Source organism: Nothoprocta perdicaria, unplaced genomic scaffold (genome assembly GCF_003342845.1).
Source record: "Nothoprocta perdicaria isolate Ctin4 unplaced genomic scaffold, notPer1 scaffold_93, whole genome shotgun sequence".
Taxonomy (NCBI): domain Eukaryota; kingdom Metazoa; phylum Chordata; class Aves; order Tinamiformes; family Tinamidae; genus Nothoprocta; species Nothoprocta perdicaria.
In genome coordinates this window covers 202,157-218,030 of record NW_020456232.1, presented here as the reverse complement: position 1 = coordinate 218,030, position 15,874 = coordinate 202,157, and the positions used below count along the sequence as shown (strand labels likewise).

Here is a 15,874-nt window from a genome sequence, read left to right as displayed (position 1 = left end):
GTTAGCTCAGTTCTCCTAGTAACCAGCTATAAACTATGCAAAAAAAATGGCTCTACATGCATGCTATTTGCATCAGTTATRTAACTATCACTTAGACAAGCAATATTTGCCAATGTAGTTTAATCACTATCATTCATACAGGCTGCTAATCATGTTGTTGGCTTCCTTTGAATGAGATTTCGTATATCAAAGATTTTTTTTAAACAATAGTGTTGCCTAAAATAGAATACATGAGAAAATGCATTGCAGAATGAAGTTATCTCCTTGAAATCAAAGGATTTGAATTTTGACTTCTAAATTCTATTTTTTACATAAAAATTTGCCTGGGCATTTGAAATTACTTTCTTTGTACTTGTATGCAATTTAGTTTTTTTAGATGCATATTTCTGTAGGGAGTTATATTGCATGGCAAGACATRCAGTTAGCACTAAGAAGGGAGGGCAGACACCACTCACTGCCTGATCAGACGGCTATGGACCTCAGAATGTTCCCATCTAACACAGAGAGGCAGGTATAGTACAAGCTCTGAATAGGAATGCTGTAAAAGGTAAGAAATGGAGTGAGATTAAAAGCTTCCTCATCAAAACATTTATCTACCTTATGGGCCCCTGATTTTTAATGCATGTTTACAATTTTGTGTACAGTTTAAGCCATTATAAACCTGTGTTTCTGCTGAAAGGTAGTTCTATTTTCTTTCATCCCTCTTGTTCCTTACTACACACTCGTCCCTACCAGGGCAGGTTTTATATAGTCACACAATGAGCTATATCCAGGTTACAACTAATCATTTCACTTTGCCAGACTAGCTTTCAGTGCCAGCTTAAATTGGCTGGAAGTGTATGTGAAACTATGGCCTCATTAATCAGCAAATTTCACCTAATTACCAGAAGCCACAAGGGATGACTCTGCTACTGTAATACTTCAGTTCCCATTCCTAAACTTTATGGTTTCAGATCTTCCCTTTTATCAAGTTTGCGACCCAAAAATTAGCTTATATGACCAAATTCCTATTGCTTTTGAGATCTAGTTTGTATTTGCAATGATCCCCAGCTCACAGATTGCTGCTGTACTGCACAGTAGAAGGTCAAAATTTGTTTGGGATAGTGATTTCGGAAGCTTGTCTTCTATAGTTAGATGTGCTAATTTCTACCCCTTCTTCTGCCCCACATGCAAATGCAAATCAACACTTTCATTGACACTTTAGACCAAGTACTTCAGATAAAAAAAGCCTTTTAGCATAGCTCTACACACACAATTTCAGTTCTCCATTTTTCTTTTTTCATTTTAAACCTATCCAGACTCCAGTAAATTTCTTAATAAAAATCTCTCACCTTATTGCACAGACTTGGCCATTACATGCACCATATTCCACATTGTATTAGGAGGTGAAAGAAAATGCTGTATCAGGCAGAGCAGATCAAAAGAAAACCTTTCCCGTAGCCCCTTATCTCAGTTCTAAAGCAGTTCCCTGAAGCCCCAATACAAGCAGAGCATTTCTCAGCCCAAGACATGTCTTGGTTTCTCACTTTGAGAGTTTGTTCCATTCAAGACTTCAAAAAACAGAATTATTTTGCTCCAGCTAAAATAGATAGGTTGATTTCCATTTCTCATATTCTCAAGCTTATATATGGCCTGTGGAAATAAAAGACAATCAAGATAGGAAAATTAATTCCTTTTTTTCTCTCACCACTATCTTAAGGTAAGAACAAAAGAAGAATCCCTGAACTTTGCATGAACTCACCAACTCCTGCCTGGCATCCCAGGAATTCGAACTGGATAGAACTGGATGGAAGTTGCAGAGTTTTCCAGTGGAAAATTCCATTTTCTTTGTTCTTTACTTCAATGTATAGCCAATCAAGAGAGCGTTAGATAGTAACTATACCAACCAAAGAAATGTATATAAGTCACCCACTCACGCTAATCAGAGAAGCCTATGTCTGATCTATGTATTTGACCTACCTTCCTTGCAGCTGTGTGCGTGCATGTGTGAGAGAGAAAATAAAGGCTCCCTAAACTAAATCACAACCAGTAGAGTTTCCCCATGACAGGCATATTGGAGGGAAGAGCAGCTTTGCTTCTGGATTACTTCTGAAATCACATAGTGCTTCTAAAAGCTCTTATCACTAACCCCACAGAAAGCAGAGCTAACAATAGCATAACACGCCCTTCTTGAGGAGTTTACATTACCATTTTTTCTTCAAGAGACCAACTAAGCTATTTTGAAAGATTACAGAATACACTTATTTACAGTAGATGAAACATTTTAGTTTTTCCATTCTCTATTTCCATGAAGAAAATATCCATGATTTCCCTTGGGTTCTCTGTGTGTAGTCTAGACTATCATAATAGATTTGACAATTATTTTTATTACGTAATTTTGAAAAGCAGACTCTGGTAATTTGTTTGTTAGAAAATTCCTGCTCTGAATAAGACAGGAMAATGTGTGGCTTAAAAATAAAACCAACTCCTCTGTTAGTTTGTTTTCCAAGTTAATTTGTCAGTTTAGAGAAGGTGAAACCTTTAAGTATATTGCAGAGTGTGCCAAACACAGCAATATCTACAGGGTAATTTCCTTTTCCTACACTTCCTCCCATGCATAGGGAAGYGGTGGACTCCTCATGTGATTAAAACCAAAATTTGGCCTTAAGTCATTACTCCACATAATAGGAAAGTCTATCAAAGTCGCTCAAACTAATACTAAACAGTTTAGTAATTGATTGGGTAAAAGTTTTGAAACCTAAATACTTTTTTGCTTTTTATTTACTCCTATAAGTTCTACACTCCTCACAGCCCAGGCTATGAGGAATAGATGTAGTAATAATTTACAGAGGAATTTTGTTGCATTTATGGCTGTGATGCAGATCTCAAGTGTCCTTCACTGTGCCTCTGAAATAGACAGAAGAGAGGGGCAGACTTATATAACATTGCTATATTTCTGTAGTTAGAACAAGTCTGCTTTAAATGGGGTTTCTCTAAGTACCTGCATTTTACATAAATCCTGACACTATGTTGACTGGCACAACTCAATTTTCTGCACTTATATTCTTACTATTTTACAGTAGGGAAGGATATTGTACTGGAGAGCCCAGAACTGGACGCAGTACTCCAGATGTGGCCTCACCAGGGCTGAGTAGAGGGGGATGATCACTTCCCTCGACCTGCTGGAGATGCTCTTCTTAATGCACCCCAGGATCCCGTTGGCCTTCTTGGCCACCAGGGCACACTGGAGCCAACTGGTGTCCCCCAGGGGTCAGTTCTCGGTCCGGTCCTGTTCAACTTATTCATTAACGACCTGGATGAAGGGCTGGAGTGCTCCCTCAGCAAGTTTGCCGACGATACCAARCTGGGTGGAGTAGCTGATAGCCCTGAGGGCTGTGCTGCCATCCAGAGGGACCTGGACAGACTGGAGGACTGGGCGGCGAGAAACCTCATGAGGTTCAACAGGGGCAAGTGCAGGGTCCTGCACTTGGGGAGGAATAACCCTGGACACCAGKACAGATTAGGGGTGGACCTGCTGGAGAGCAGYCCCGCAGAGAGGGACCTGGGTGTCATGGTGGACGACAAGTTGACCATGAGGCAGCAGTGTGCCCTGGTGGCCAAGAAGGCCAACGGGATCCTGGGGTGCATTAAGAAAAGYGTCTCCAGCAGGTCGAGGGAAGTGATCAYCCCCCTCTACTCAGCCCTGGTGAGGCCACATCTGGAGTMCTGCGTCCAGTTCTGGGCTCCCCAGKACAAGAGGGATGTGGAGCTGCTGGAGAGAGKCCAGCGCAGGGCTACCAGGATGATCAGGGGCCTGGAACATCTACCATATGAACAAAGGCTGAGAGCGCTGGGYCTGTTCAGCCTGGAGAAGAGGAGGCTGAGGGGGGACCTGATCAGCGTGTATAAATACCTCAAGGGAGGCAGTGAGGAGGAGGGGGGCGGCCTCTTTTCAGTGGTGGGCAGGGATAGGACTAGAGGAAATGGCTTCAAACTGAAGCATTGGAAGTTCCACAGGAACTTAAGGAAGCATTTCTTCACTGTGAGGGTGACAAAGCACTGGAACAGGCTGCCCAGAGAGGCTGTGGAGTCTCCTTCTTTGGAGATCTTTAAAACCCACTTGGATGCAGCCCTGTGCCACGTGCTCTAGGTGACCCTGCGTGAGCAGGGGGGTTGGACTCAATGACCTCTGAGGTCCCTTCCAACCTTCGGCATTCTATGATTCTATATAGAACTTACCTGTTAAGGCCTGTTAATGACAAATGTTAAGGAAATTCCTCCTAATGTTTTATTGATCATACTTTGGAGACCTATTGAACTTCACATTTGGAATATTCTTCTACCCTTTAGGTTTAAGGATATAAAGTTTTAGAAATAATGTAAAACATTTCAGTATGTTAATATAATGTACGTTGTCCTAGAAATGTTCTTCTTAGTCTTCTAGTCTGTACACTGGCCTACAAAACACAGCTAAGACTCAGAACCCCAAATCTTCCTCCACCTGCAACCTAGAACATACTACATGGACACAGCCTTTCAGCTAATTGCTCTTAGGTGACACCCAGCTAAATYACACTACATTCTCTTCCTTTAGCCAAAGTCACAAATGTAAGTACTTTGRTTTTCCTTCATAATCCACTCTCAGAAATGAAACATGTCATCCAGGAAAGTCAGCCTTTTGTAAAATCATGGAAGGGAAAGAGAATCAAACTAGAGACTCTGTGATTACGTCAGTTTTCAACTCTGTTTGTAAGGAGGTCAAAATAGCTGAAGGCACAACCAGTTTGTATCCAGCAACACTGTCAAATTGTGTTAATTTAAGCTTTCATTCCAATCCAGACAGTGTGCTGTAATACTTATAAGGAAACACATGCTTCCAATTTGGATTTTTCTCTGTGCAGGCATCTCTAGACCCACATTTCCAAAATTACCGAGACTTAAGTCTCTGCTAAAAAGAAAAAAACCATTTTACCTGCAGTGCCATAAGTAAAGGCAAAATCAAAAGCACTGTTCATCATCATGTACAGTTTGACCATCTATATCTCCTGGCACCTTCTCTGCATATTTCACATTTGGGGAAATACCTGTGTARCTATTTTGACACGATGCTATGTTTCATGTAAGAGAAGTGAAGTTAAAAACTTCTGACATTTAAGACATCATTGCCATCACCTTTTGAAGTGCGATGACCTCAGTCACAATAGGATGTGTGTGCCTGCTTCTGTACTGCTATAGCAATACTGCAGCATTGTAAACCACACAGCAAAATTCATGCAGAGTGTTTTTCTAATTCATTCTTTGAAGGATCTGGACACTCTCCTTGCCCTGCAAGCTATCTCTGACCCACATTATTTGTTAGTCATGTAGCAAAATAATTTCCAACATTTCTAGAAGACTTTCTTAAAGAGATACACTAACACTACACTGGCAGGATTTTTCCCCTTATTACTTGGGTGAAAATAATCAACCTGAAACAAAACTCTGGATGTAGCTAGTGTTGGATTAAAACCATCAAGGGAGGTACCTAATCTACCCAGTCTACCCAACAAAAAATGTATATTGGTTCAGCAATTGATATCCTTAGCCTATTCACTTAAAACAAAAAACAAACAAACAARCAAAAAAAACCCAGAAGAGTCTCAGATGCACAATACTGCTTTTGGCTTTGGGACAGGAAGATTTTGCTTTGCATCCTTTTCATTTTGAGATCACAAAATTTCTGGTTATATCCTGTCTGCAAAATTACTTACTTAATTGTATATAGATGCTTAATGAAGAACTTGCAGGCATGTTCCTTTCCAATAAAGCTGTCCAGAGTATTCCCACAGGAAATAAAGGCTCCCATGGATATTTTTAAAAGGGTTCAAGCCCTGTTTCTTACTTCTTAGTGGAAATGGCCAGCCACAAAAGGTTATGACCAAAGGCTAAGTTTAATCATAGGTAAGAGAAGAAAGTGATTTTTGCGCTGTAGCTTGCCCGAAGAGAGAACCTTTTTGAAAACATAGCTTGCCAAAGGCTGAACATAAACCCATGGTGCACTGGAGAAAAAGAAATGGAACTCAACTCAATGCAAAGACAGTAAAGTCTACAGAATAAAAATGTCTTTAGACCAAGGACTGCACTTTGAAATACAAACCGGAAAAAAAAATAATGAATTAGATCAAGATTACTTGCATATTAATCATTTAYAAGCTGATATGTTCAAGAAGCTATAAGGCTATCTTCAAACTAAAACAAAATGCAAAGAACATTAATAGGGAATTTTATTTCACCATGAAGCTTTACTTGCCTAGGTAGAAAGTAGGATTCTTTTTTCAATATCTCTTTTCCAAGAATGGCCTACAAACTGCTTTGATTTCTTCTCCTTTACCTGGAATGTTAATCCATCAGGTTAAATTCATACATATTTTATTGAGATATAGCTTTTCCTGTTAGATCATTAAAGTATTCCACTATTGCAAGAGACSATAGATTCTGGTAAAAGAGTAAAATATCTCCTATAAGGTAAGTATACAAGTTGCACCTTGATTAAACAACCACCCTTATACCTTCTATCATTTCTAGGGCACGTGCTTCTAGGAGAGAGAAGATAAACACATGCACATATATAAAAACCTTTTAGATGAGGTTGATCTACAAAGAACTGAAAGGCACACTTCAATGAGAAGATGACACTGCTAAGCTGTTCAGTGAAATCTAACATAAATAATCAACTGTCTTTCAAAATGAGCAAACTACAGAAACTTGTTTTGAAATGAAGGTAGTGTTCATCACTTGCAGAGCATATTTTAATTTCACAGGTTATTCAATATATATAACTGGTGTTCTAGCATAAGAACAGCTAAGTTGTTAGCTAATATTGTACCAACTTTATATATGAAACTGTAAAGTATTGACAGTACATTAAAAACATTTTGAACTCTCTCCGAGGTAGTTTATAATTTAGTCTCAGTTATAAATTTGATTTGAAAATATATTGTATACATACATAATTTATATACATATAATTTATATACATCAATTTCCTTTAGAGGCATATCTTTTATTATATCCTAATGGTGATGGGCYTTTAAATTTGGTAGCCATACAAACGATTGATTATCATAAAAACGTTGTCCACCATGATAATATTAGTGTTTGCATTTATATTGTATGACTAGAAATATCAGTTAGAGACTGCTTTTCTAGAATGGGTACTACTGTAATAGCTGATATAAAAGTTTTGATATCTGCCTTTCTCTGCTGTAAACAGTAACCAAATTAATGACTAACCACATGTAAGGTAAAACTGAAAGAGATAACTGGAAGAAAGATTAGCTCAGATAGATGAAAATCAGTAACATGTGATTATTAGCCATTAGAAAGCTTAGTGTAAAAATTGTAAACTTTCCAAATAAAGTTCAATAATATCATATATCCACTGCTATCATAAGGAAGATAYATATCTTTACCTATTCCCTGAATATCAAAATTTTACTGAAGAGATATTATCATCTTTGGTATGTCTATTTTTMAACTGCAATCTGAAATTACGTCACTTGTTAGAAGAAAAGAGATTGCTGTCTCAAAAATTACCAAGAGTSGACAAGCAGGTACTACCCCAAATCAATTAAGTATTAGTAGTTTACAATTTAAATAGAAAGTGGACTCAAGCAACACATAACTGCCCAAAGGAAAATGTGAATAGCTTTAATATCTTAGAAAGTTGTTTGGGTAAAGTTAACAGTCTATGCCAATGCCTCTTACAGCACTGAGTGTTATGCACTATTTTATCTCAGATTTCCATGCTGCCTTTACAGTTGGATTCTTAATTTAGAACACACATCCTGCTAACTATCTTTTACTAACTCTTAAGGTGCTTTATACATATTAAAATAAGTTAAATCAAAAAACCAGACTATGAAATAATATCAGAACTACTATCCATATATTACCCAGTGCATACTTTTTTAAGGTTTTCAGTAAGTATTTTGTGAACTCACTTAAAGGACTCGGGTAGGGCAAGTTTCTTGAACTTTCATACGTCTTCCGATCACTTTTCAGCACCAGCTCTACGGCAACATTTTCCTAAAAATGAAATTCCATTATCAGTGAAACAACACTAAGATTACTGCTCATAAAGGTCAATCCTCAACCTGCAGGTACAGATTTTTTTTCCCTTGTAATATACTTCTTAGTGTTTTATTTGGCTTCATCTTGAAATGAGAAAAAATGCAATTTGATTTTAACAAATTTAATGATAATTCCCTTACAGTTATTTATCTGCTTATATTAAAAGCAAAACCACTTCATCAGCAGTGTTCATAGCTTTAGGACATATATTGATGAAWAATGTTCCCATATTTTTTTTCTATCTTTCCCATATATTATCTTTGTAAGAAAGTTGCACTTATTGTTCTTCACTGAAGTTGTACTGATCTGTTTCCAATACATTGATAATTATATACTCAGGTTTATCTAAACTACTTGATGAGTGGCATCATCAAAATTTATCAAGGCAACCACTATCCTGTTGTTCTTCCAAGTGATGCCTTGAGATGCTTCCTAATCATGTGGTCTTTTTCTTTGCTCTACTACTAATCAGAGGTATATCTAATCTGGAGGCCATTTTCTGCTCTAGCTATTAGTACCTTTAAATTCTTCCTTAAACCTCTCACATTATTTTTTCCAAGGATATACCAGTTCACAATACCAATGCTTTCAGTTGGATTCAATTTTCTGTCCATTTCGATGATATCTAGGGTTAATTTTTTTCCCCTTCCCTACACAGTGTATGTGAAAGCTTGTAACTTAAAACCATCTGCAAATACCATTAATATTCTCTGTATGATCTACCTGAAATCATTGACCTGGGACATTCATCAGGACAGAAGTTTTCTTCCATACAGAAWTAAATTAAACTAAATGCAAAATTAGTTGAGCCACATTTAGAGAAGGAAGTTGAAGAGTCTTTGAAGAACAAATACCTACAATAGAAGCGCTCTCAAAAGAAAGAAAAAACCTCACCATTTAAGATAATTAAAAACAACAGCAGATGCTCAGTGAGAAGATGAAAATTTCAGCAGGACTAGTTCTGCCATTTCTGGAGCGATAAGAGTGCAAGGGCAGAACAAACTCCCTATATTGTTTTCATTAATCAAAGATCCTACCATATCAAAAACCATAGAATTATGTTGGAGGTCTGCATGAGAAAGAAGGAACTACAAGGACAMTAACATTCGTCCCAGCCCTTGGGAGGAATTTTTTGCAAAGGACACAACTCGGTTGAAAAAAAATTCTCCAGCTACCCACCTCCCTCTCTCCAGAGTAAATGGTTTTGGAAAAGGACCTTTACAAAAAATGGAGAGAGGCTAAAGATGTTCCAACCTATGTGCATTGACACTGATTAGTGGATTTAGCTGTGTTGCTCAGACATCCTTGGAAACTGTCAATTTCTTCTGAACTCCTCATTCCCTTCACTTCAGCCTCACCCAACACCTGCCTTATTTCCTCTGCTTCATTTCCCTTAACCGCCTTTTTTTTTTTTTTTTTTTGCTTTCCTGTACCACATAAAGAAATTACAATATTAAAATATTAACTTGATGAGTTTCCCTCTGCCTTATTTTCATGGTTTCTTGCTTTTTGCCTTCATTTACAGCACCAGTTTTCCCAGGCATGCACTGCCTAACTGCCTAGTCTTGCTTCTGACAAGCCTCAAGACACCACCTAGTTCAGCATTATTCATAAATAAGAACTTCTAACACACAGGAAAAGTATTCAAAAAGAATAAAGCTGTCAACGTTAAATGCATAATTTGCATAAGAGAGAAGAGGAAGGAAGTGCTCTGAAGCTCTCCAGCTTCAGGGTGAGAGCTAATAAAAGCCAACTCCTTGCCAATCCACATCATCTTTTATTTTCTGAGAGTCTCAAACCACAGCGGCCCATCCCTTCACCCCAGGAGATTACATGGAGAGATTAAGCCAGCATTCAAACTATAGTAGCTGCCACACATTATGGTGCCCTTGTAAACATGTGTTTGTAATCTGTGTGCTCTTCACTTAAATCAACCCATGTATTTTCTATCCCCCACTGAGGACAGTGATTTTCACAGAAAGCTAAAATTTCCTTAAGAAAGGTAGAAAGTCCACTCCCTAAAATTTCTAGAGGGGTGGTTACATGATACYGCATAGGATTATTTCCACATGCTCTACCTTTTTGATAAAAAATACTAAAAAAGAACATTTTTACTAATTCTCAGACTCATTCTCACTATGTTCGGCATTTCTTCTTCTGCCTGTGGAATAATGTCAATGATGCTGGCACACATTGACAGACAGGCCAAAACCAACTCAGATTTCCCACATTTGAGATAAAACAGCAATAAGAGTAGGAAACTTTGTCAACGGACAGCATATTAGATCTGTAAACTTTCTAATAGAGYTTCATCATATAGTATATAGTAATAAGAAACAGCTATTAATTTCAGCATCTATTCCTCTCATAGTTTAGGGAACATTCCTGACAGCTTTTATTAAAATAAAGATTAACCAGCAATGTACATCAAACAAAAAAAATGATTTGATCACAGGAAGAGTTYAATTATAATTGAAGAGACTGAAATTTGGCAACATCACATATTAGAGAAAAATAAATACACTAATATAGATCTCTGAATGCAAAACAAGCTTCTTTCAATCACTCACATTTTCCTGTTGTAAAAAAAAAATTCATTTGTGATGCAGATAGATGTCTATTAAGAATGAGATATCTATTCATACCTCAGGCTCCTTTGAAAGCTAAACATGGAGTCACATAACAGCTAATGGTGTCACCTCAAAAAAGCCAGCCACAGGTATTGAAATCCAAGCAGAGTTTACCAGTGATTTCAGCAAGACAAATATCAAACAAAACATTTAAAAAAGGAGCAGGCAGACAGGGAACAACAGTAGCAAAACAAACATAAGCCTACTTGTGCTTTTACTGTACGTACTGAAAAGAAGTCTTGAGCTCCAGATATATTTGTCCTGTTAAAATAGCTACTTCTTATATGACTGCAATCAGCTTCTGAACCAGCCTCTCCCCGACTCCTCACAGAAGAGGAATGAGAGAAGTTATCTTCTCATACCGTAGCATCTGCAGCCACAGCCTGCATAAAAGTAGAAAGACCCTTTCTCTCACAAAGCTTAAAATACATTATTTGAGGAGAGCAGAGTCAGTGCTATTGAATCCCGCTACAGAGCGGTGGGTAATTCTTCCCCTATTCAAAGATAGCAATTTAACTTGCAAACTTGTAAGACTAAACTCTGTTGTGCTTATTTTTGCAGTTTAAGCACACTTCATTCTAGGGTGTTACTAGTAGCTGATGTAAGTGAAAAGTTGCATCTAATCTTCTGTCTAAAAATATATTTCAACTGAAGAAGTTAACAGTTTAACAAACAGGGTTTTAACTCCAAGTATTTTAACTCTTGCCCAAAAATCTAAACAAAARAAAAAACAGAGCAAACGAACCTTCTGCACAAGCCAAGGAGTTAAATCTGACCTTTTAGTTTCTTACATCAGTTTGTTTTTGAGTCCCAGAGCTAACAAGAACATCAAAATATGCATAGAAAAATTGTTTATTCTAAGCGTTACAAACACATGCATGCTTTTAACCCATCAGAAAAACACAACGTATAGGCACAACAAGTTATTTGAATCACTTTCTAGTTCAGTTCCCATGAATTATGATCAAAAATAACATYGTAATTCATACAGCAAAAACTACAGATTTGTTAATTCCTATACAAGGTAATGCACAAGTTTCAAATAAGATAAACAATGTGAAATAAAGCGCTTGATTTATTATCCACATGACCAAGATGTTACAGGATATATTTTTAATACCATGCATAAAAATAACATTAGGTGTATTGCATTCACATTCTAGCTCTTCAAAAAAAATTCCAAGAGATYTCACTTACAGATTGAGCACAGAAAGAAACATGAAGATCTTTGCTACAAGCTGCTTTAWTTTTTAAATACACTTCAAAGGGGGGGCGGGGGAGGGAAGGGAGTCTCGGAATTGCAGTTTCCACTTTCAAAGAACAGACCAATTCAGAGTTGGCCAATTTATTCCCAACATTTAGGGAGTAGACACCTAAAGACGTCATTTAAACAYGGGCCAGAAAACTTCTACAAACACCTTATCTGGCCAAGGCAAGCTCAGATACCAGGTCACTGGCAGTTAAGTTCTCCYCCTGCAAAACTGACCTAAGACTTTCCTCGTGGCAGGGCTATTTCCCCAATAATACATCACACAGGACCTAATTTGGTATCATGTGGCCTTGAATCTCCTCAGCCTTTGTCTGAAACATAAACAGTATTTATTTGGGTACAAGTCTTATTCCCCTAGCCTTCACACAACTCTTATTTATATGTATATTTGTGTACACACACACACACACTAAAAAAAAGAGCAATAAAACATAAAGTGAAGGCTGAGGAACAAGAATATCCACAGCACCTCTAGAACTTGTCAGGCTATTGAGAGTCACTGTTATGAGTACATTAAAAATAGGTGTAACCATAGCCTATTTACTGAGATATGTTATGACTTGCATACTACTAAAACTTTTCTTTTAGGAATTACTACAACAAATTGATCTTAAGGAGTTACATTTCACAGAAACAAYGTTTAGAAAAAAATAGGAAAAAAATGTGGTTCTTGAGCACAGTCCAGCAGCTTCACAGCTGCCTGCATAAAATTTGTAAAGGTGGAAAGCTAACAGAAAGACTTCAAAAAATGTAGTTGAAATATCCTTTCTATGAAAGAGTACCAATAAGTCAATATATGATTGTAGAGTTCATTTCTGCCAAAATACAAACTTTATACTAAAATAACTTAGCGAAGAACTTTACTTCAGTTGAGATTTCTACCTGAAAGCCAATTTGATGAGTCTGTTCTCTGAACAACAGAGTTAGTATCAGGGAAGACAACTACATTGCAGCTAGTTTTCCTACATAAAGTTTTGCATTTCTAGGTTGATCTTTGATTTATTGGCTTAGTTCTGGCATTTTTTCTTTTTGGTGACTTTCCACAGATAAACAGTCTTCCTGGTCAACCTGAAAACACATCACATCATTGCTCAGGATTGATTATTAACCATGCGTGTGAAATGTCTTCTTTTTCTCGGGSTGTGATTTCAAAAGCAACCAAAGAAACAGATGTGGTGAGGAACAAATAACTTGGTAAGAATAATACCTGTTATTTGTCAATATTTGTTAAGTCCCACTATAAAGTACTTCAAGTTGCTGCAGTTTCATAATTTCACATTCTATTCTAGAGCTCAGCTTACACTAGACATTCAACACAGCAGAATATGCTCCCAGGCTGAATATATGTATAAAAATAATAAGAGAAATCTATTAATATTCTCTTGGTTGAAAGAGCTACCTCCCACTGAACCGTACCAATTCCTTAAACTTCTGTAGGAGCGAACTGCACAATCTTGGAAGAAAGTTTAAAGATAGTCTTTAAGATATAATCAGCACAGGAAACATTACATATAAAGCTGACAGCTACAATACAGTCAGAAGTTATATAAGTAGTAGAGAGCAAGTTATCTGATATGGCTACTGCTATTCTCTGCTAACACTTGCACAATCACATATGAAAAAAAAGAAATAAACCTTTATTAAGCCAGTATGGTAATTATTCATTAATAACACTTTGAATACTTCAAGTTATAAGTTACAATACTTCAAAAGCAAGTTCCAATAAAAAGTAGAAAGAACCTAAAGAATATTTAGGTAACTCAAACAACTAATCATTTTAATGTTAGTAAACACCCTTTTATGTTGGCATTCATAGTTTATAAAATTATTCAAAAGCCATTTTCTAGATATTTATTTTCCCAGGTCATCATCTTGCCCATTATTATCCCAAGCATGCTCTGGCTGCATGTTTCTTCACATACCCCCTCAGCTCAGCTCTACTACAGGTTTTTACTAAAGCCAGGGAGAACTTATCCTACTTATCCTTGTAGGTTCCCCCAGAAACTTCTCAGAGCCTTTAGCCACATGCCAGAAACTAACATCATTACAAAGGCAAACCATTTAAAATAATAACTAATATACAAATTGATGCAGGAGCACAAATCTTACTATGACTTTTTTACTTTCCACTTCTGTACTAATATTGCAACACATGAGAATCAAAGGGCTTATTTTTGTTAAGCTAGTCTATCAGTGTTGCTCCTTTTACAGCTTGTTATAGTTTAGAGCATAGGCAATCACTGTAGCAAACACCAACATTGCAAGTTAAACTCTACATATTCAACTGAAAAATACTCTAGACTACTCTCTAAGACTACAAGGGAAAAAAAATCTATCTTTTAAAAATACCAATTATAGTATCTTCTGATCTTTCAGGGGAGGAAAAAAAAAAAAAAAGCCATCCAGTTTCTCAAGGACAATTGCAAACATAGAGTTTCAGCTTGTGAAAGAAGCCACTTAACAAATCCCTGGTTTTAATAACAAAAATAGTTTCTGATGTAAGATTTTTTTTCCTTTTTTTTTTTTTTTGGTGAAGTGGCATACTGAAAACACATGAGAAAGGACTAACTTTTGCAAAAGACCATACAAAAGAGCTTAAATAAAAGCTTCTACCCTTGTCTGGCCAGTCTATCTTAGCAACACCTCTAAGTGCTCAGGAGCAGGCTTCCTCAGGATATGATAAAAAGACAATTCTGCAAACAAAAGATATCCCCCCTATGAGCTTCACTAACCCCACAGAGCTGCTCCAAAAATCCTAATATAAAGAAAAGCCTCAAAGTAGGTGATGAGGATTGCAATGCCTGTTGCTGGGATAACTCAATACTTCACAGTATTTTTCCTCCTCCTTAAAAAAAAGAAAAAAAAAGAAAAAAAAAAGTTATTCTACATGCCTCCTATACACATTATGCTCCACTAACGAGGCTTCACCTCTGGTCACCAGACCCGGCAGAGCAGCGTTTCTGCCACCTCTCCCTTCTTTCTAGGCGAGGCAGCCTCGCCCGAAGCGGTCTGGGACGCACCTGCGAGGGCCTTTTGGGGACACAGACCCAGCCCGCAGCACAAACGCGGCTCACACGGTCCCAAACCGGGCGGCAGCGACCCGAGAGCCGCCTCTCTTCCTCAGCAGGGAGAGATGGGGACGGCGCCTGCACCGCCCGCCCCACAGGGCGAGCCCAACGCTCTCAACGGCCGCCCGCAACCGCCGCCCAGCCACACGCTGCCCCTCCCCCAGGCGTGGCACGTCACGCGCGCCACCAGCCAATGAAGAAGCGGCAGCACCTGTGCCCGCGGTTTGCAAAGTGAGGGCGGGCCGGCATGTGAGTGACAGCTCGGCTCGGCCTCTCAGCGCGCAGCGGCCCCGCCTCTGCCCCCCCTCGCCGCGCGCGCTGGGGAGGGGGCGGTTCCCCCCGCCCTCGGAGGCGCGCAGCGTGATGGGCGGCGCCGCCTGCCAATGAGAGCGGAGGCCGCTTGCGCGGCGGCAGCGCCCGCAGCCAATGGGAGCGCGCGCTGGGCGGAGGCCCGAGGTTTCCAAACGCTCCGCGGCGCCATGGGCTGAAAACTAAACCGAGATGGAATCTCCCAGTCTGAACCGGTTTGAGCCGGTTCCGAGTGTGTGGCATTAGGAGGGGGAGACGCGCCGCGCTCAGTCCCTGCCGCCACCGCCGCCGCCTGCGCCGCCGTGCGTGTGACCTGCTCGTAGGGGAGCCCGCAGGGGGAGCCGCCGGCGCAGCAGGGGGGACTGCGGTCACCGCGAGCTCGGGGGGGCGGCCATGGGGCGCAACTGAGCGGCGGCCAGGCCCACGGGAGGGCGGCCCGCGCCGGAGCCCGCGGGAGGCGAGCGAGCGGCCTGCGGAGCGAGCGGCCCGGCTGAGGCGCGGGGCCC

At 39.2% G+C, this 15,874-nt stretch overlaps 1 long non-coding RNA gene across 1 annotated transcript; it reads right to left on the bottom strand.

The window, feature by feature from the left end:
• Positions 1-6,275: 6,275 nt before the first annotated feature.
• LOC112958945 lies at positions 6,276-15,115 on the bottom strand. The gene is made up of 3 exons (XR_003251532.1): positions 15,012-15,115; positions 7,962-8,046; positions 6,276-6,349 (listed from the first exon to the last, which is right to left on the bottom strand). It is a non-coding gene; the product is annotated as an uncharacterized LOC112958945 (long non-coding RNA).
• Positions 15,116-15,874: the final 759 nt, after the last annotated feature.